The sequence below is a fragment of the Capricornis sumatraensis genome, chromosome X (assembly GCF_032405125.1).
Source record: "Capricornis sumatraensis isolate serow.1 chromosome X, serow.2, whole genome shotgun sequence".
Lineage (NCBI taxonomy): Eukaryota > Metazoa > Chordata > Mammalia > Artiodactyla > Bovidae > Capricornis > Capricornis sumatraensis.
The window spans coordinates 30841014-30862485 of NC_091092.1; the positions used below are offsets into that span (position 1 = coordinate 30841014).

Below are 21472 nucleotides of genomic sequence, written 5' to 3' on the forward strand. Positions count from 1 at the left end.
GGCACTAGTAGATTATTAAGTCATACAGCATTAGCACATATTATAAAAGTGCATAGTGTCAAAGGAATAGAAACTATCAGCGTTCAAAAGCAGCTTTCTCAACTAAGCAATAAAACACTTGACAGTTTGCCTCTTTGTTGTTTACCACTGAATACACTGGTGGAAACTTTGAAATGAGAAAAGGAGCTGTAACTCCTTTTATTTTCTCTATTTAAAATCAAACAGAAAAAAAAACATCAATTTTGTTGTACATGAATATTTACAAAGTACATTGTTTGTACAGGGGAAGGACTAAGAATAAAAATGTGTTTACAGAGATAATAAGTGAGTGGGTGCAAACACCTCACACAGCTTTCCAATGGTACTCAGAGTGCAACTTCATAATTGCTGGCAATAAACAAAGTTGTAGAGTTCTTTGCTTGGTATTTTAGGAAATCATGAAGATAATTCATTCAGTAATGAAGCAAGGCTCTTCTCATCCAGAGGTGTATAGGCCAACATTGCTCCAATTCTTACAAACAATCTCAGGAGATGTGAGGCCCCATATACCTGGGACATAGATGCATCAGGGTGGTCAACAAGGATCTCAGCGTATGTGGCCTCTCAAATTTGTAGAGCACTTGAGTGCCCAGCATCACAATGAAGTACCCCTTTATCCTGGCCAAACCTCATTGATTGCATATTCCTTATTATCTATGCTTCTTCAAGATTTCTTGTACTTTCTATAATGCTCTAAAATGGAAGGCTTCGCTGGTGGCTTAGCAGTAAAGAATCTGCCTTTGAGCAGGGGCTGCAGGAGACACAGGTTCAATCCACGGGTCAGAAAGATCTCCTGGAGAAGAGTATGGTAATCTACTCTAGAGTTCTTATGGGAAGAATCCCACGAACAGAGGAGCATGGTGACTTATGTTCCAAGTGGTGGCAAAGAGTTGAAACTACTGAAGCAACATACAATGTGTGAACTAAAATGTAATTAACATTCTTCTCGGCAGGAAGATGAAAAGCTTGTCTTGGCTGGGAACTTTACCCCAGTCACCATCAAGCCACCGTTTGAATTTTTCAGGAATAGTAACTTGGACTTCAGCTCTGCTCATGATATTTCCTCGCTTTCAAGCATAGGATCTACTCGAGGGCTTCTCTGGCATGGAGGCTGTGGTGTCTGACTGGGGCTGCTGCCATCTCCAATCTTGTGTCAGTTTTTCTTCGTTTTCACTTCAGCATTTATCTGCTGCATCCCACCAGGCTTCTTGTCATGGGCAGCAACTCCCCTGATTCTTCCCCTCTGCATACCACTCCTGACTGGTTCTTTGAAGTTTTTCTTGCTTCTGCAGGGTGACAGACATGGGCTTGTGATGGTAAATAATCTTTCTCAGAGCAGGAGTGACTGGAGACACACGTTCAATCCCTGTGTCAGGAAGGTTCCCTGGAGAAGGCCATGGTAAGCCCCTCCTTATTCTTGCCTGGAGAATCCCATGGAGATGGTCCTGGTGGGCTACGGTCCTGGTGGGCTTTGGTCCACGGGGATGCAACGAGTCAGACAAGACTCAAGTGGCAAACCACAATCACACTAGAATAGAATCCACGTCCTAATTGGCAGATAGATGAAAGAGCTTGCATTGTCCGGATACTTACCTCCCAGTCATGAACAAGATTTGAGTTTTCTAGGAATACTGACTTTGACTTCAGCTCTGCTCATGAATGTTTCCTGGCTTTAAAGCATAGGATCAACTTGAGCCTTTTTCTGGTGAGGAGGCTGCGATAAATCAGTGGGGCTGACGAAATCTCCAGTCTTCTGACAGTTCTTTGTGGTTTTCACCTCAGTGTTTATCTGCTGCATCGCACCAGGCTTCTTGCTGGAGGCAGCCACTCGCCTGCACCTTCCTGTCTGCATACCACTCCTGACTGGCTCTTTGAAGTTTGCCTTGCTTCTGCAGATTGAGAGCCATGGGCTTGAGGACCCCACTTTCTGGAAACTATTCAAACACTGTACCATGTGCAGTATGTCGCTTCAATGTCTTTTTTGGCAACCTGTAGCAACTTCATTTAAGAAAGAAGAGGCCCAAGCAAACACTGCCATCTGTCACCCTCCTGGGAGTTAAGGGTCCAGGTCCTGAATCTGCAATGTTGATAAGAAATTCAATCCTCCTCCAACCAGCCTTGACTATTGACCGTTTTACACTCCCCATCCAATCTGAGGGTCAGACGCCCCCTCAGGCATCACAGGCTCTACATTTGGTGCCTGATTTGATGGTGCCTTAGAACACCTGGTACCGGACCTGTGATATTTGTTGAGGATCTCAATATTTCGTCAGAAGGAGGAAGATGACCAAGACCATAAACATGGTCTAGCAAGACTCAGACTGTTTAAAATGATTCTCAGTGCAGGAGCGACAGGAGACACAGGATCGATCCCTGGGTCAGGAAGTTCCCCTGAAGAAGGCTATGATATCCCCTACTATAATTCTCGCCTGGAGAATTGCATGGACATAGGGTCCAGGTGGGCTACCGTCCACAGACATGCAACGAGTCAGACGTGATTTAAGCTCTGAACCACACTCACACTAGAATGGAATCCACATTCTTCTTGGCAGAATGATGAATAAGCTTGTTTTGGCAGGGTATTTATGCCGCAGTCATCAACAAGCCACAGGATGATGTTTCAGGAATTGTGACTTTGACGTCAGCTCTGCTGAGGAATGATTTCACACCTTCAATCTTAGGATCTACTCGAGCCATAATCTGGCATGGAGGCTGCGGTGTATCCGAGAGCTGCCACCATTGACAGTCTCCTGTCGGTTCTCCATCGTTTTTACCTCAACGTTTATCTGCTGCATGGCACCAGGATTCTCGCTGGAGGCAGGCACTCATCTGTACCTTTCCCTCTGCATACAACTGCTGACTGGCTCTTTGAAGATTTCCCTGCGTCTGCAGGTTGCTAGTCATGGGCTTGTGGACTCTGCTTTCTGGAACCCATCGCAGCCACCGCAATGTGTGAATCATGTCACTTTGTTCTCTTTAATGGCTGCTTGAACCTACTTCCTTTCATATGGAAGACAGCCACGCAAAACAAAGCACTCTCTCACCTTACTGGGAGTTTCGGCTCTGCGTCCTACTTCTGCACTTTGATAAAAGATTAACTGCTGCTCACTCCTCCCACCAGCACTGATCACTGCCCTCAAATCTCCCCCACCGAGCTGTCGGTGAGATGCGCCATCAGGCATCACGGATCTACATCTTGGGCCTGATTTGCCAGCGTCCACATTCCACCAAACACCCGGACCTGTTGAGGACCGCAATATTTCATCAGAAGGAGGATAATGACTGAGCCAATAAACTTGGTCTTCCAAGACTGAGACGGTAAATAATCTTTCTTAGAGCAGGTGCAACTGGAGTCACAGGTTGGATCCCTCTGTCAGGAAGTTCACTTGGAAAAGGCCATGGTAAGTCCCTCCATTATTCTTCTTGTAGAATCCCATGGAGAGGGTCCTGTTGGGCTGTGGTCCACAGGGAGGTAACGAGAGAGACGGGACTCAAGTGACGAACCACACTCGCGCTAGAATGGAATCCACGTCCTTCTTGCCAGATAGATGAAAGAGCATGCATTGGCCAGAGACTTAGGCCCCAGTCATGAACAAGCAAACATTTGAGTTTTCCAGGAATCCTGACTTTGACTTCAGCTCTGCTCATGAATGTTTCCTGGCTTTAAAGCCTAGTATCTACTTGAGCCCTTTTCTGGAGAGGAGGCTACGATATGTCAGTAGGGTTGCTGAAATTTCCAGTCTTCTGACAGTTCTTTCTCGTTTTGACTTCAACGTTTATCTGGTGCATTGCACCAGGCTGCTTCCTAGGGGTAGACCCTCGCCTCCACCTTCCCCTCTGCGTACCACTCGTGAGTGGCTCTTTGAAGTTTTCCCTGCTTCTGCAGATTGAGAGCCATGGGCTTGAGGACCCCACTTTCTGGAACCTATTCCAACCACTGTACCGTGCGCAGTAGGCCACTCGGTTGTCTTTTTGGCAACTTTTAGCGACTTCATTTAAGAAAGAAAGGCCCACACAAGCACTGCCATCTGTCACCCTCCTGCAAATTTAGGCTCCGGGTCCTGCTACCACCATGTTGAAAAGAGATTTGCTCCTCTTCGAGCCAGCCTTGACCTCAGCCCCTTCAACTCTCCCCCTGTAATCTGAGCTCAGAGGCCCCGTCCGGCATCGCAAGCTCTATATGTTGTGCCCGATTTGAGGGTGCCCTAAAAGCCGTAGTACTGGACCTCCGATATTTTGTTGAGGCTCTCAACATTTTGTCAGAAGGAGGAAGATGACCGAGACCGCAAGCATAGTCTAGCAAGACTCAGACTGTTTAAAATCATTCTCAGCACAGGAGCGACGGGAGACACAGGTTTGATCCCTGAGTCAGGAAGGTCCCCTGGAGAAGGCCATGGTATCCCCCTCTATGATTCTTGCCTGGAGAATCCCATGGACATTGGGTCCTGGTGGGCTTCCGGCCACGGGGATGCAACGAGTCAGATGCATTTTGAGCTCTGAACCACACTCGCGCTGGAATGGAATCCACATTCTTCTTGGCAGAATGATGAATAAGCTTGTTTTGGCCAGGTATTTACGCCCTAGTCATCAACAAGCCACCGGTTGAGTGTTCCAGGACTTGTGACTTTGACGTCCATTCTGCCCAGGAATGACTTCAGGCCTTCAGTCGTAGGATCTACTCGAGCCCTTCTCTGGCATGGAGGCTGCGGTGTCTCCGAGGAGCTGCCACCATCTGCAGTCTTCTGTGGGTTCTTCGTCGTTTTCACCCCAACGTTTTTCTGCTGCATGGCGCGGGACTTCTCGCTGGAGGCAGCCACTCGCCTGTACCTTCCCCTCTGCATACCACTCCTGACTGGCTCTTTGAAGTTCTCCTTGCTTCTGCAGGTTGCTAGTCATGGGCTTGTGGACTCTGCTTTCTGGAACCCATCGCAGCCACTGCAATGTGTGGATCATGTCACTTTGTTCTCTTTTATGGCTGCTTGAACCCACTTCCTTTCATATGGAAGACGGCCATGCCATCAAAGCACTCTCTCACATTCCTGGAGATTCGGCTCCCGGTCCTGCTGCTGTCCCGTTGATAAGAGATTAACTGCCGCTCACTCCTCCCACCAGCCCTGATCGCTGCCCTCAACTCTCTGCCCAGCCCAGCTGTTGGTGAGACGAGCCGTCAACCATCGCCAGTTCTCCATCTTGGGCCTGATTTGCCTGCGTTCGCAGCCCACCGAACACCCGGACCTGCAATATTTTGTTGTGGACTTCAGTATTTCGTCAGAAGGAGGATAATGACTGAGCCAATAAACTTGGTCTTTGAAGACTGAGACGGTAAATAATCTTCTTCAGAGCAGGTGCGACAGGAGACACAGGTTCGATCCCTGTGTCACGAAGTTCCCCTGGAGAAGGCCATGGTGAGTCCACCCATTATTCTTCCTGTAGAATCCCATGGAGAGTGTCTTGGTGGGCTATGTTATCGGGGAGGCAACGAGTGAGACAGGACTCAAGTGACGAACCACACTCGCGCTAGAATGGAATCCACGTCCTTCTTGCCAGATAGATGAAAGAGCGTGCATTGGCCAGAGACTTAGGCCCCAGTCATGAACAAGCAAACATTTGAGTTTTCCAGGAATCCTGAGTTTGACCTCAGCTCTGCTCATGAATGTTTCCTGGCTTTAAAAAAGCCTAGATTCTACTTGACCCCCCTTCTCTGGAGAGGAGGCTGTGATATGTCAGTAGGGTTGCTGAAATTTCCAGTCTTCTGACAGTTCTTTCTCGTTTTGACTTCAACGTTTATCTGGTGCATTGCACCAGGCTGCTTCCTAGGGGTAGACCCTCGCCTCCACCTTCCCCTCTGCATACCACTCGTGAGTGGCTCTTTGAAGTTTTCCCTGCTTCTGCAGATTGAGAGCCATGGGCTTGAGGACCCCACTTTCTGGAACCTATTCCAACCACTGTACCGTGCGCAGTAGGCCACTCGGTTGTCTTTTTGGCAACTTTTAGCGACTTCATTTAAGAAAGAAAGGCCCACGCAAGCACTGCCATCTGTCACCCTCCTGCAAATTTAGGCTCCGGGTCCTGCTACCACCATGTTGAAAAGAGATTTGCTCCTCTTCGAGCCAGCCTTGACCTCAGCCCCTTCAACTCTCCCCCTGTAATCTGAGCTCAGAGGCCCCGTCCGGCATCGCAAGCTCTATATGTTGTGCCCGATTTGAGGGTGCCCTAAAAGCCGTAGTACTGGACCTCCGATATTTTGTTGAGGCTCTCAACATTTTGTCAGAAGGAGGAAGATGACCGAGACCGCAAGCATAGTCTAGCAAGACTCAGACTGTTTAAAATCATTCTCAGCACAGGAGCGACGGGAGACACAGGTTTGATCCCTGAGTCAGGAAGGGCCCCTGGAGAAGGCCATGGTATCCCCCTCTATGATTCTTGCCTGGAGAATCCCATGGACATTGGGTCCTGGTGGGCTTCCGGCCACGGGGATGCAACGAGTCAGATGCATTTTGAGCTCTGAACCACACTCGCGCTGGAATGGAATCCACGTTCTTCTTGGCAGAATGATGAATAAGCTTGTTTTGGCCAGGTATTTACGCCCTAGTCATCAACAAGCCACCGGTTGAGTGTTCCAGGACTTGTGACTTTGACGTCCATTCTGCCCAGGAATGACTTCAGGCCTTCAGTCGTAGGATCTACTCGAGCCCTTCTCTGGCATGGAGGCTGCGGTGTCTCCGAGGAGCTGCCACCATCTGCAGTCTTCTGTGGGTTCTTCGTCGTTTTCACCCCAACGTTTTTCTGCTGCATGGCGCGGGACTTCTCGCTGGAGGCAGCCACTCGCCTGTACCTTCCCCTCTGCATACCACTCCTGACTGGCTCTTTGAAGTTCTCCTTGCTTCTGCAGGTTGCTAGTCATGGGCTTGTGGACTCTGCTTTCTGGAACCCATCGCAGCCACTGCAATGTGTGGATCATGTCACTTTGTTCTCTTTTATGGCTGCTTGAACCCACTTCCTTTCATATGGAAGACGGCCATGCCATCAAAGCACTCTCTCACATTCCTGGAGATTCGGCTCCCGGTCCTGCTGCTGCCCCGTTGATAAGAGATTAACTGCCGCTCACTCCTCCCACCAGCCCTGATCGCTGCCCTCAACTCTCTGCCCAGCCCAGCTGTTGGTGAGACGAGCCGTCAACCATCGCCAGTTCTCCATCTTGGGCCTGATTTGCCTGCGTTCGCAGCCCACCGAACACCCGGACCTGCAATATTTTGTGGTGGACTTCAGTATTTCGTCAGAAGGAGGATAATGACTGAGCCAATAAACTTGGTCTTTGAAGACTGAGACGGTAAATAATCTTCTTCAGAGCAGGTGCGACAGGAGACACAGGTTCGATCCCTGTGTCACGAAGTTCCCCTGGAGAAGGCCATGGTGAGTCCACCCATTATTCTTCCTGTAGAATCCCATGGAGAGTGTCTTGGTGGGCTATGTTATCGGGGAGGCAACGAGTGAGACAGGACTCAAGTGACGAACCACACTCGCGCTAGAATGGAATCCACGTCCTTCTTGCCAGATAGATGAAAGAGCGTGCATTGGCCAGAGACTTAGGCCCCAGTCATGAACAAGCAAACATTTGAGTTTTCCAGGAATCCTGAGTTTGACCTCAGCTCTGCTCATGAATGTTTCCTGGCTTTAAAAAAGCCTAGATTCTACTTGACCCCCCTTCTCTGGAGAGGAGGCTGCGATATGTCAGTAGGGTTACTGAAATTTCCAGTCTTCTGACAGTTCTTTCTCGTTTTGACTTCAACGTTTATCTGGTGCATTGCACCAGGCTGCTTCCTAGGGGTAGACCCTCGCCTCCACCTTCCCCTCTGCATACCACTCGTGAGTGGCTCTTTGAAGTTTTCCCTGCTTCTGCAGATTGAGAGCCATGGGCTTGAGGACCCCACTTTCTGGAACCTATTCCAACCACTGTACCGTGCGCAGTAGGCCACTCGGTTGTCTTTTTGGCAACTTTTAGCGACTTCATTTAAGAAAGAAAGGCCCACGCAAGCACTGCCATCTGTCACCCTCCTGCAAATTTAGGCTCCGGGTCCTGCTACCACCATGTTGAAAAGAGATTTGCTCCTCTTCGAGCCAGCCTTGACCTCAGCCCCTTCAACTCTCCCCCTGTAATCTGAGCTCAGAGGCCCCGTCCGGCATCGCAAGCTCTATATGTTGTGCCCGATTTGAGGGTGCCCTAAAAGCCGTAGTACTGGACCTCCGATATTTTGTTGAGGCTCTCAACATTTTGTCAGAAGGAGGAAGATGACCGAGACCGCAAGCATAGTCTAGCAAGACTCAGACTGTTTAAAATCATTCTCAGCACAGGAGCGACGGGAGACACAGGTTTGATCCCTGAGTCAGGAAGGTCCCCTGGAGAAGGCCATGGTATCCCCCTCTAAGATTCTTGCCTGGAGAATCCCATGGACATTGGGTCCTGGTGGGCTTCCGGCCACGGGGATGCAACGAGTCAGATGCATTTTGAGCTCTGAACCACCCTCGCGCTGGAATGGAATCCACGTTCTTCTTGGCAGAATGATGAATAAGCTTGTTTTGGCCAGGTATTTACGCCCTAGTCATCAACAAGCCACCGGTTGAGTGTTCCAGGACTTGTGACTTTGACGTCCATTCTGCCCAGGAATGACTTCAGGCCTTCAGTCGTAGGATCTACTCGAGCCCTTCTCTGGCATGGAGGCTGCGGTGTCTCCGAGGAGCTGCCACCATCTGCAGTCTTCTGTGGGTTCTTCGTCGTTTTCACCCCAACGTTTTTCTGCTGCATGGCGCGGGACTTCTCGCTGGAGGCAGCCACTCGCCTGTACCTTCCCCTCTGCATACCACTCCTGACTGGCTCTTTGAAGTTCTCCTTGCTTCTGCAGGTTGCTAGTCATGGGCTTGTGGACTCTGCTTTCTGGAACCCATCGCAGCCACTGCAATGTGTGGATCATGTCACTTTGTTCTCTTTTATGGCTGCTTGAACCCACTTCCTTTCATATGGAAGACGGCCATGCCATCAAAGCACTCTCTCACATTCCTGGAGATTCGGCTCCCGGTCCTGCTGCTGCCCCGTTGATAAGAGATTAACTGCCGCTCACTCCTCCCACCAGCCCTGATCGCTGCCCTCAACTCTCTGCCCAGCCCAGCTGTTGGTGAGACGAGCCGTCAACCATCGCCAGTTCTCCATCTTGGGCCTGATTTGCCTGCGTTCGCAGCCCACCGAACACCCGGACCTGCAATATTTTGTGGTGGACTTCAGTATTTCGTCAGAAGGAGGATAATGACTGAGCCAATAAACTTGGTCTTTGAAGACTGAGACGGTAAATAATCTTCTTCAGAGCAGGTGCGACAGGAGACACAGGTTCGATCCCTGTGTCACGAAGTTCCCCTGGAGAAGGCCATGGTGAGTCCACCCATTATTCTTCCTGTAGAATCCCATGGAGAGTGTCTTGGTGGGCTATGTTATCGGGGAGGCAACGAGTGAGACAGGACTCAAGTGACGAACCACACTCGCGCTAGAATGGAATCCACGTCCTTCTTGCCAGATAGATGAAAGAGCGTGCATTGGCCAGAGACTTAGGCCCCAGTCATGAACAAGCAAACATTTGAGTTTTCCAGGAATCCTGACTTTGACTTCAGCTCTGCTCATGAATGTTTCCTGGCTTTAAAGCCTCGATTCTACTTGACCCCCCCTTCTCTGGAGAGGAGGCTGCGATATGTCAGTAGGGTTGCTGAAATTTCCAGTCTTCTGACAGTTCTTTCTCGTTTTGACTTCAACGTTTATCTGGTGCATTGCACCAGGCTGCTTCCTAGGGGTAGACCCTCGCCTCCACCTTCCCCTCTGCATACCACTCGTGAGTGGCTCTTTGAAGTTTTCCCTGCTTCTGCAGATTGAGAGCCATGGGCTTGAGGACCCCACTTTCTGGAACCTATTCCAACCACTGTACCGTGCGCAGTAGGCCACTCGGTTGTCTTTTTGGCAACTTTTAGCGACTTCATTTAAGAAAGAAAGGCCCACACAAGCACTGCCATCTGTCACCCTCCTGCAAATTTAGGCTCCGGGTCCTGCTACCACCATGTTGAAAAGAGATTTGCTCCTCTTCGAGCCAGCCTTGACCTCAGCCCCTTCAACTCTCCCCCTGTAATCTGAGCTCAGAGGCCCCGTCCGGCATCGCAAGCTCTATATGTTGTGCCCGATTTGAGGGTGCCCTAAAAGCCGTAGTACTGGACCTCCGATATTTTGTTGAGGCTCTCAACATTTTGTCAGAAGGAGGAAGATGACCGAGACCGCAAGCATAGTCTAGCAAGACTCAGACTGTTTAAAATCATTCTCAGCACAGGAGCGACGGGAGACACAGGTTTGATCCCTGAGTCAGGAAGGTCCCCTGGAGAAGGCCATGGTATCCCCCTCTATGATTCTTGCCTGGAGAATCCCATGGACATTGGGTCCTGGTGGGCTTCCGGCCACGGGGATGCAACGAGTCAGATGCATTTTGAGCTCTGAACCACACTCGCGCTGGAATGGAATCCACATTCTTCTTGGCAGAATGATGAATAAGCTTGTTTTGGCCAGGTATTTACACCCTAGTCATCAACAAGCCACCGGTTGAGTGTTCCAGGACTTGTGACTTTGACGTCCATTCTGCCCAGGAATGACTTCAGGCCTTCAGTCGTAGGATCTACTCGAGCCCTTCTCTGGCATGGAGGCTGCGGTGTCTCCGAGGAGCTGCCACCATCTGCAGTCTTCTGTGGGTTCTTCGTCGTTTTCACCCCAACGTTTTTCTGCTGCATGGCACGGGACTTCTCGCTGGAGGCAGCCACTCGCCTGTACCTTCCCCTCTGCATACCACTCCTGACTGGCTCTTTGAAGTTCTCCTTGCTTCTGCAGGTTGCTAGTCATGGGCTTGTGGACTCTGCTTTCTGGAACCCATCGCAGCCACTGCAATGTGTGGATCATGTCACTTTGTTCTCTTTTATGGCTGCTTGAACCCACTTCCTTTCATATGGAAGACGGCCATGCCATCAAAGCACTCTCTCACATTCCTGGAGATTCGGCTCCCGGTCCTGCTGCTGCCCCGTTGATAAGAGATTAACTGCCGCTCACTCCTCCCACCAGCCCTGATCGCTGCCCTCAACTCTCTGCCCAGCCCAGCTGTTGGTGAGACGAGCCGTCAACCATCGCCAGTTCTCCATCTTGGGCCTGATTTGCCTGCGTTCGCAGCCCACCGAACACCCGGACCTGCAATATTTTGTGGTGGACTTCAGTATTTCGTCAGAAGGAGGATAATGACTGAGCCAATAAACTTGGTCTTTGAAGACTGAGACGGTAAATAATCTTCTTCAGAGCAGGTGCGACAGGAGACACAGGTTCGATCCCTGTGTCACGAAGTTCCCCTGGAGAAGGCCATGGTGAGTCCACCCATTATTCTTCCTGTAGAATCCCATGGAGAGTGTCTTGGTGGGCTATGTTATCGGGGAGGCAACGAGTGAGACAGGACTCAAGTGACGAACCACACTCGCGCTAGAATGGAATCCACGTCCTTCTTGCCAGATAGATGAAAGAGCGTGCATTGGCCAGAGACTTAGGCCCCAGTCATGAACAAGCAAACATTTGAGTTTTCCAGGAATCCTGAGTTTGACCTCAGCTCTGCTCATGAATGTTTCCTGGCTTTAAAAAAGCCTAGATTCTACTTGACCCCCCTTCTCTGGAGAGGAGGCTGCGATATGTCAGTAGGGTTACTGAAATTTCCAGTCTTCTGACAGTTCTTTCTCGTTTTGACTTCAACGTTTATCTGGTGCATTGCACCAGGCTGCTTCCTAGGGGTAGACCCTCGCCTCCACCTTCCCCTCTGCATACCACTCGTGAGTGGCTCTTTGAAGTTTTCCCTGCTTCTGCAGATTGAGAGCCATGGGCTTGAGGACCCCACTTTCTGGAACCTATTCCAACCACTGTACCGTGCGCAGTAGGCCACTCGGTTGTCTTTTTGGCAACTTTTAGCGACTTCATTTAAGAAAGAAAGGCCCACGCAAGCACTGCCATCTGTCACCCTCCTGCAAATTTAGGCTCCGGGTCCTGCTACCACCATGTTGAAAAGAGATTTGCTCCTCTTCGAGCCAGCCTTGACCTCAGCCCCTTCAACTCTCCCCCTGTAATCTGAGCTCAGAGGCCCCGTCCGGCATCGCAAGCTCTATATGTTGTGCCCGATTTGAGGGTGCCCTAAAAGCCGTAGTACTGGACCTCCGATATTTTGTTGAGGCTCTCAACATTTTGTCAGAAGGAGGAAGATGACCGAGACCGCAAGCATAGTCTAGCAAGACTCAGACTGTTTAAAATCATTCTCAGCACAGGAGCGACGGGAGACACAGGTTTGATCCCTGAGTCAGGAAGGTCCCCTGGAGAAGGCCATGGTATCCCCCTCTAAGATTCTTGCCTGGAGAATCCCATGGACATTGGGTCCTGGTGGGCTTCCGGCCACGGGGATGCAACGAGTCAGATGCATTTTGAGCTCTGAACCACACTCGCGCTGGAATGGAATCCACGTTCTTCTTGGCAGAATGATGAATAAGCTTGTTTTGGCCAGGTATTTACGCCCTAGTCATCAACAAGCCACCGGTTGAGTGTTCCAGGACTTGTGACTTTGACGTCCATTCTGCCCAGGAATGACTTCAGGCCTTCAGTCGTAGGATCTACTCGAGCCCTTCTCTGGCATGGAGGCTGCGGTGTCTCCGAGGAGCTGCCACCATCTGCAGTCTTCTGTGGGTTCTTCGTCGTTTTCACCCCAACGTTTTTCTGCTGCATGGCGCGGGACTTCTCGCTGGAGGCAGCCACTCGCCTGTACCTTCCCCTCTGCATACCACTCCTGACTGGCTCTTTGAAGTTCTCCTTGCTTCTGCAGGTTGCTAGTCATGGGCTTGTGGACTCTGCTTTCTGGAACCCATCGCAGCCACTGCAATGTGTGGATCATGTCACTTTGTTCTCTTTTATGGCTGCTTGAACCCACTTCCTTTCATATGGAAGACGGCCATGCCATCAAAGCACTCTCTCACATTCCTGGAGATTCGGCTCCCGGTCCTGCTGCTGCCCCGTTGATAAGAGATTAACTGCCGCTCACTCCTCCCACCAGCCCTGATCGCTGCCCTCAACTCTCTGCCCAGCCCAGCTGTTGGTGAGACGAGCCGTCAACCATCGCCAGTTCTCCATCTTGGGCCTGATTTGCCTGCGTTCGCAGCCCACCGAACACCCGGACCTGCAATATTTTGTGGTGGACTTCAGTATTTCGTCAGAAGGAGGATAATGACTGAGCCAATAAACTTGGTCTTTGAAGACTGAGACGGTAAATAATCTTCTTCAGAGCAGGTGCGACAGGAGACACAGGTTCGATCCCTGTGTCACGAAGTTCCCCTGGAGAAGGCCATGGTGAGTCCACCCATTATTCTTCCTGTAGAATCCCATGGAGAGTGTCTTGGTGGGCTATGTTATCGGGGAGGCAACGAGTGAGACAGGACTCAAGTGACGAACCACACTCGCGCTAGAATGGAATCCACGTCCTTCTTGCCAGATAGATGAAAGAGCGTGCATTGGCCAGAGACTTAGGCCCCAGTCATGAACAAGCAAACATTTGAGTTTTCCAGGAATCCTGACTTTGACTTCAGCTCTGCTCATGAATGTTTCCTGGCTTTAAAGCCTCGATTCTACTTGACCCCCCCTTCTCTGGAGAGGAGGCTGCGATATGTCAGTAGGGTTGCTGAAATTTCCAGTCTTCTGACAGTTCTTTCTCGTTTTGACTTCAACGTTTATCTGGTGCATTGCACCAGGCTGCTTCCTAGGGGTAGACCCTCGCCTCCACCTTCCCCTCTGCATACCACTCGTGAGTGGCTCTTTGAAGTTTTCCCTGCTTCTGCAGATTGAGAGCCATGGGCTTGAGGACCCCACTTTCTGGAACCTATTCCAACCACTGTACCGTGCGCAGTAGGCCACTCGGTTGTCTTTTTGGCAACTTTTAGCGACTTCATTTAAGAAAGAAAGGCCCACACAAGCACTGCCATCTGTCACCCTCCTGCAAATTTAGGCTCCGGGTCCTGCTACCACCATGTTGAAAAGAGATTTGCTCCTCTTCGAGCCAGCCTTGACCTCAGCCCCTTCAACTCTCCCCCTGTAATCTGAGCTCAGAGGCCCCGTCCGGCATCGCAAGCTCTATATGTTGTGCCCGATTTGAGGGTGCCCTAAAAGCCGTAGTACTGGACCTCCGATATTTTGTTGAGGCTCTCAACATTTTGTCAGAAGGAGGAAGATGACCGAGACCGCAAGCATAGTCTAGCAAGACTCAGACTGTTTAAAATCATTCTCAGCACAGGAGCGACGGGAGACACAGGTTTGATCCCTGAGTCAGGAAGGTCCCCTGGAGAAGGCCATGGTATCCCCCTCTATGATTCTTGCCTGGAGAATCCCATGGACATTGGGTCCTGGTGGGCTTCCGGCCACGGGGATGCAACGAGTCAGATGCATTTTGAGCTCTGAACCACACTCGCGCTGGAATGGAATCCACATTCTTCTTGGCAGAATGATGAATAAGCTTGTTTTGGCCAGGTATTTACACCCTAGTCATCAACAAGCCACCGGTTGAGTGTTCCAGGACTTGTGACTTTGACGTCCATTCTGCCCAGGAATGACTTCAGGCCTTCAGTCGTAGGATCTACTCGAGCCCTTCTCTGGCATGGAGGCTGCGGTGTCTCCGAGGAGCTGCCACCATCTGCAGTCTTCTGTGGGTTCTTCGTCGTTTTCACCCCAACGTTTTTCTGCTGCATGGCACGGGACTTCTCGCTGGAGGCAGCCACTCGCCTGTACCTTCCCCTCTGCATACCACTCCTGACTGGCTCTTTGAAGTTCTCCTTGCTTCTGCAGGTTGCTAGTCATGGGCTTGTGGACTCTGCTTTCTGGAACCCATCGCAGCCACTGCAATGTGTGGATCATGTCACTTTGTTCTCTTTTATGGCTGCTTGAACCCACTTCCTTTCATATGGAAGACGGCCATGCCATCAAAGCACTCTCTCACATTCCTGGAGATTCGGCTCCCGGTCCTGCTGCTGCCCCGTTGATAAGAGATTAACTGCCGCTCACTCCTCCCACCAGCCCTGATCGCTGCCCTCAACTCTCTGCCCAGCCCAGCTGTTGGTGAGACGAGCCGTCAACCATCGCCAGTTCTCCATCTTGGGCCTGATTTGCCTGCGTTCGCAGCCCACCGAACACCCGGACCTGCAATATTTTGTGGTGGACTTCAGTATTTCGTCAGAAGGAGGATAATGACTGAGCCAATAAACTTGGTCTTTGAAGACTGAGACGGTAAATAATCTTCTTCAGAGCAGGTGCGACAGGAGACACAGGTTCGATCCCTGTGTCACGAAGTTCCCCTGGAGAAGGCCATGGTGAGTCCACCCATTATTCTTCCTGTAGAATCCCATGGAGAGTGTCTTGGTGGGCTATGTTATCGGGGAGGCAACGAGTGAGACAGGACTCAAGTGACGAACCACACTCGCGCTAGAATGGAATCCACGTCCTTCTTGCCAGATAGATGAAAGAGCGTGCATTGGCCAGAGACTTAGGCCCCAGTCATGAACAAGCAAACATTTGAGTTTTCCAGGAATCCTGACTTTGACTTCAGCTCTGCTCATGAATGTTTCCTGGCTTTAAAGCCTCGATTCTACTTGACCCCCCCTTCTCTGGAGAGGAGGCTGCGATATGTCAGTAGGGTTGCTGAAATTTCCAGTCTTCTGACAGTTCTTTCTCGTTTTGACTTCAACGTTTATCTGGTGCATTGCACCAGGCTGCTTCCTAGGGGTAGACCCTCGCCTCCACCTTCCCCTCTGCATACCACTCGTGAGTGGCTCTTTGAAGTTTTCCCTGCTTCTGCAGATTGAGAGCCATGGGCTTGAGGACCCCACTTTCTGGAACCTATTCCAACCACTGTACCGTGCGCAGTAGGCCACTCGGTTGTCTTTTTGGCAACTTTTAGCGACTTCATTTAAGAAAGAAAGGCCCACACAAGCACTGCCATCTGTCACCCTCCTGCAAATTTAGGCTCCGGGTCCTGCTACCACCATGTTGAAAAGAGATTTGCTCCTCTTCGAGCCAGCCTTGACCTCAGCCCCTTCAACTCTCCCCCTGTAATCTGAGCTCAGAGGCCCCGTCCGGCATCGCAAGCTCTATATGTTGTGCCCGATTTGAGGGTGCCCTAAAAGCCGTAGTACTGGACCTCCGATATTTTGTTGAGGCTCTCAACATTTTGTCAGAAGGAGGAAGATGACCGAGACCGCAAGCATAGTCTAGCAAGACTCAGACTGTTTAAAATCATTCTCAGCACAGGAGCGACGGGAGACACAGGTTTGATCCCTGAGTCAGGAAGGGCCCCTGGAGAAGGCCATGGTATCCCCCTCTATGATTCTTGCCTGGAGAATCCCATGGACATTGGGTCCTGGTGGGCTTCCGGCCACGGGGATGCAACGAGTCAGATGCATTTTGAGCTCTGAACCACACTCGCGCTGGAATGGAATCCACGTTCTTCTTGGCAGAATGATGAATAAGCTTGTTTTGGCCAGGTATTTACGCCCTAGTCATCAACAAGCCACCGGTTGAGTGTTCCAGGACTTGTGACTTTGACGTCCATTCTGCCCAGGAATGACTTCAGGCCTTCAGTCGTAGGATCTACTCGAGCCCTTCTCTGGCATGGAGGCTGCGGTGTCTCCGAGGAGCTGCCACCATCTGCAGTCTTCTGTGGGTTCTTCGTCGTTTTCACCCCAACGTTTTTCTGCTGCATGGCGCGGGACTTCTCGCTGGAGGCAGCCACTCGCCTGTACCTTCCCCTCTGCATACCACTCCTGACTGGCTCTTTGAAGTTCTCCTTGCTTCTGCAGGTTGCTAGTCATGGGCTTGTGGACTCTGCTTTCTGGAACCCATCGCAGCCACTGCAATGTGTGGATCATGTCACTTTGTTCTCTTTTATGGCTGCTTGAACCCACTTCCTTTCATATGGAAGACGGCCATGCCATCAAAGCACTCTCTCACATTCCTGGAGATTCGGCTCCCGGTCCTGCTGCTGCCCCGTTGATAAGAGATTAACTGCCGCTCACTCCTCCCACCAGCCCTGATCGCTGCCCTCAACTCTCTGCCCAGCCCAGCTGTTGGTGAGACGAGCCGTCAACCATCGCCAGTTCTCCATCTTGGGCCTGATTTGCCTGCGTTCGCAGCCCACCGAACACCCGGACCTGCAATATTTTGTGGTGGACTTCAGTATTTCGTCAGAAGGAGGATAATGACTGAGCCAATAAACTTGGTCTTTGAAGACTGAGACGGTAAATAATCTTCTTCAGAGCAGGTGCGACAGGAGACACAGGTTCGATCCCTGTGTCACGAAGTTCCCCTGGAGAAGGCCATGGTGAGTCCACCCATTATTCTTCCTGTAGAATCCCATGGAGAGTGTCTTGGTGGGCTATGTTATCGGGGAGGCAACGAGTGAGACAGGACTCAAGTGACGAACCACACTCGCGCTAGAATGGAATCCACGTCCTTCTTGCCAGATAGATGAAAGAGCGTGCATTGGCCAGAGACTTAGGCCCCAGTCATGAACAAGCAAACATTTGAGTTTTCCAGGAATCCTGAGTTTGACCTCAGCTCTGCTCATGAATGTTTCCTGGCTTTAAAGCCTCGATTCTACTTGACCCCCCCTTCTCTGGAGAGGAGGCTGCGATATGTCAGTAGGGTTGCTGAAATTTCCAGTCTTCTGACAGTTCTTTCTCGTTTTGACTTCAACGTTTATCTGGTGCATTGCACCAGGCTGCTTCCTAGGGGTAGACCCTCGCCTCCACCTTCCCCTCTGCATACCACTCGTGAGTGGCTCTTTGAAGTTTTCCCTGCTTCTGCAGATTGAGAGCCATGGGCTTGAGGACCCCACTTTCTGGAACCTATTCCAACCACTGTACCGTGCGCAGTAGGCCACTCGGTTGTCTTTTTGGCAACTTTTAGCGACTTCATTTAAGAAAGAAAGGCCCACACAAGCACTGCCATCTGTCACCCTCCTGCAAATTTAGGCTCCGGGTCCTGCTACCACCATGTTGAAAAGAGATTTGCTCCTCTTCGAGCCAGCCTTGACCTCAGCCCCTTCAACTCTCCCCCTGTAATCTGAGCTCAGAGGCCCCGTCCGGCATCGCAAGCTCTATATGTTGTGCCCGATTTGAGGGTGCCCTAAAAGCCGTAGTACTGGACCTCCGATATTTTGTTGAGGCTCTCAACATTTTGTCAGAAGGAGGAAGATGACCGAGACCGCAAGCATAGTCTAGCAAGACTCAGACTGTTTAAAATCATTCTCAGCACAGGAGCGACGGGAGACACAGGTTTGATCCCTGAGTCAGGAAGGTCCCCTGGAGAAGGCCATGGTATCCCCCTCTATGATTCTTGCCTGGAGAATCCCATGGACATTGGGTCCTGGTGGGCTTCCGGCCACGGGGATGCAACGAGTCAGATGCATTTTGAGCTCTGAACCACACTCGCGCTGGAATGGAATCCACGTTCTTCTTGGCAGAATGATGAATAAGCTTGTTTTGGCCAGGTATTTACGCCCTAGTCATCAACAAGCCACCGGTTGAGTGTTCCAGGACTTGTGACTTTGACGTCCATTCTGCCCAGGAATGACTTCAGGCCTTCAGTCGTAGGATCTACTCGAGCCCTTCTCTGGCATGGAGGCTGCGGTGTCTCCGAGGAGCTGCCACCATCTGCAGTCTTCTGTGGGTTCTTCGTCGTTTTCACCCCAACGTTTTTCTGCTGCATGGCACGGGACTTCTCGCTGGAGGCAGCCACTCGCCTGTACCTTCCCCTCTGCATACCACTCCTGACTGGCTCTTTGAAGTTCTCCTTGCTTCTGCAGGTTGCTAGTCATGGGCTTGTGGACTCTGCTTTCTGGAACCCATCGCAGCCACTGCAATGTGTGGATCATGTCACTTTGTTCTCTTTTATGGCTGCTTGAACCCACTTCCTTTCATATGGAAGACGGCCATGCCATCAAAGCACTCTCTCACATTCCTGGAGATTCGGCTCCCGGTCCTGCTGCTGCCCCGTTGATAAGAGATTAACTGCCGCTCACTCCTCCCACCAGCCCTGATCGCTGCCCTCAACTCTCTGCCCAGCCCAGCTGTTGGTGAGACGAGCCGTCAACCATCGCCAGTTCTCCATCTTGGGCCTGATTTGCCTGCGTTCGCAGCCCACCGAACACCCGGACCTGCAATATTTTGTTGTGGACTTCAGTATTTCGTCAGAAGGAGGATAATGACTGAGCCAATAAACTTGGTCTTTGAAGACTGAGACGGTAAATAATCTTCTTCAGAGCAGGTGCGACAGGAGACACAGGTTCGATCCCTGTGTCACGAAGTTCCCCTGGAGAAGGCCATGGTGAGTCCACCCATTATTCTTCCTGTAGAATCCCATGGAGAGTGTCTTGGTGGGCTATGTTATCGGGGAGGCAACGAGTGAGACAGGACTCAAGTGACGAACCACACTCGCGCTAGAATGGAATCCACGTCCTTCTTGCCAGATAGATGAAAGAGCGTGCATTGGCCAGAGACTTAGGCCCCAGTCATGAACAAGCAAACATTTGAGTTTTCCAGGAATCCTGACTTTGACTTCAGCTCTGCTCATGAATGTTTCCTGGCTTTAAAGCCTCGATTCTACTTGACCCCCCCCCTTCTCTGGAGAGGAGGCTGGGATATGTCAGTAGGGTTGCTGAAATTTCCAGTCTTCTGACAGTTCTTTCTCGTTTTGACTTCAACGTTTATCTGGTGCATTGCACCAGGCTGCTTCCTAGGGGTAGACCCTCGCCTCCACCTTCTCCTCTGCATACCACTCGTGAGTGGCTCTTTGAAGTTTTCCCTGCTTCTGCAGATTGAGAGCCATGGGCTTGAGGACCCCACTTTCTGGAACCTATTCCAACCACTGTACCGTGCGCAGTAGGCCACTCGGTTGTCTTTTTGGCAACTTTTAGCGACTTCATTTAAGAAAGAAAGGCCCACGCAAGCACTGCCATCTGTCACCCTCCTGCAAATTTAGGCTCCGGGTCCTGCTACCACCATGTTGAAAAGAGATTTGCTCCTCTTCGAGCCAGCCTTGACCTCAGCCCCTTCAACTCTCCCCCTGTAATCTGAGCTCAGAGGCCCCGTCCGGCATCGCAAGCTCTATATGTTGTGCCCGATTTGAGGGTGCCCTAAAAGCCGTAGTACTGGACCTCCGATATTTTGTTGAGGCTCTCAACATTTTGTCAGAAGGAGGAAGATGACCGAGACCGCAAGCGTAGTCTAGCAAGACTCAGACTGTTTAAAATCATTCTCAGCACAGGAGCGACGGGAGACACAGGTTTGATCCCTGAGTCAGGAAGGTCCCCTGGAGAAGGCCATGGTATCCCCCTCTATGATTCTTGCCTGGAGAATCCCATGGACATTGGGTCCTGGTGGGCTTCCGGCCACGGGGATGCAACGAGTCAGATGCATTTTGAGCTCTGAACCACCCTCGCGCTGGAATGGAATCCACGTTCTTCTTGGCAGAATGATGAATAAGCTTGTTTTGGCCAGGTATTTACGCCCTAGTCATCAACAAGCCACCGGTTGAGTGTTCCAGGACTTGTGACTTTGACGTCCATTCTGCCCAGGAATGACTTCAGGCCTTCAGTCGTAGGATCTACTCGAGCCCTTCTCTGGCATGGAGGCTGCGGTGTCTCCGAGGAGCTGCCACCATCTCCAGTCTTCTGTGGGTTCTTCGTCGTTTTCACCCCAACGTTTTTCTGCTGCATGGCGCGGGACTTCTCGCTGGAGGCAGCCACTCGCCTGTACCTTCCCCTCTGCATACCACTCCTGACTGGCTCTTTGAAGTTCTCCTTGCTTCTGCAGGTTGCTAGTCATGGGCTTGTGGACTCTGCTTTCTGGAACCCATCGCAGCCACTGCAATGTGTGGATCATGTCACTTTGTTCTCTTTTATGGCTGCTTGAACCCACTTCCTTTCATATGGAAGACGGCCATGCCATCAAAGCACTCTCTCACATTCCTGGAGATTCGGCTCCCGGTCCTGCTGCTGCCCCGTTGATAAGAGATTAACTGCCGCTCACTCCTCCCACCAGCCCTGATCGCTGCCCTCAACTCTCTGCCCAGCCCAGCTGTTGGTGAGACGAGCCGTCAACCATCGCCAGTTCTCCATCTTGGGCCTGATTTGCCTGCGTTCGCAGCCCACCGAACACCCGGACCTGCAATATTTTGTGGTGGACTTCAGTATTTCGTCAGAAGGAGGATAATGACTGAGCCAATAAACTTGGTCTTTGAAGACTGAGACGGTAAATAATCTTCTTCAGAGCAGGTGCGACAGGAGACACAGGTTCGATCCCTGTG

At 51.0% G+C, this 21472-nt stretch overlaps 10 pseudogenes; all 10 read right to left on the reverse strand.

Annotated features, from left to right (window-relative positions):
- Positions 1-343: 343 nt before the first annotated feature.
- LOC138071598 (mortality factor 4-like protein 1) lies at positions 344-3221 on the reverse strand (annotated as a pseudogene).
- LOC138071599 (mortality factor 4-like protein 1) lies at positions 3221-5228 on the reverse strand (annotated as a pseudogene).
- A 305-nt stretch (positions 5229-5533) lies between these two features.
- Positions 5534-7236, reverse strand: LOC138071601 (mortality factor 4-like protein 1; annotated as a pseudogene).
- A 305-nt stretch (positions 7237-7541) lies between these two features.
- LOC138071602 (mortality factor 4-like protein 1) lies at positions 7542-9244 on the reverse strand (annotated as a pseudogene).
- A 305-nt stretch (positions 9245-9549) lies between these two features.
- On the reverse strand, positions 9550-11250 carry LOC138071603 (mortality factor 4-like protein 1; annotated as a pseudogene).
- A 305-nt stretch (positions 11251-11555) lies between these two features.
- LOC138071604 (mortality factor 4-like protein 1) lies at positions 11556-13258 on the reverse strand (annotated as a pseudogene).
- Positions 13259-13563: 305 nt separating this feature from the next.
- Positions 13564-15264, reverse strand: LOC138071605 (mortality factor 4-like protein 1; annotated as a pseudogene).
- Positions 15265-15569: 305 nt separating this feature from the next.
- On the reverse strand, positions 15570-17270 carry LOC138071606 (mortality factor 4-like protein 1; annotated as a pseudogene).
- Positions 17271-17575: 305 nt separating this feature from the next.
- Positions 17576-19276, reverse strand: LOC138071607 (mortality factor 4-like protein 1; annotated as a pseudogene).
- Positions 19277-19581: 305 nt separating this feature from the next.
- LOC138071608 (mortality factor 4-like protein 1) lies at positions 19582-21284 on the reverse strand (annotated as a pseudogene).
- Between the last annotated feature and the right edge of the window lie 188 nt (positions 21285-21472).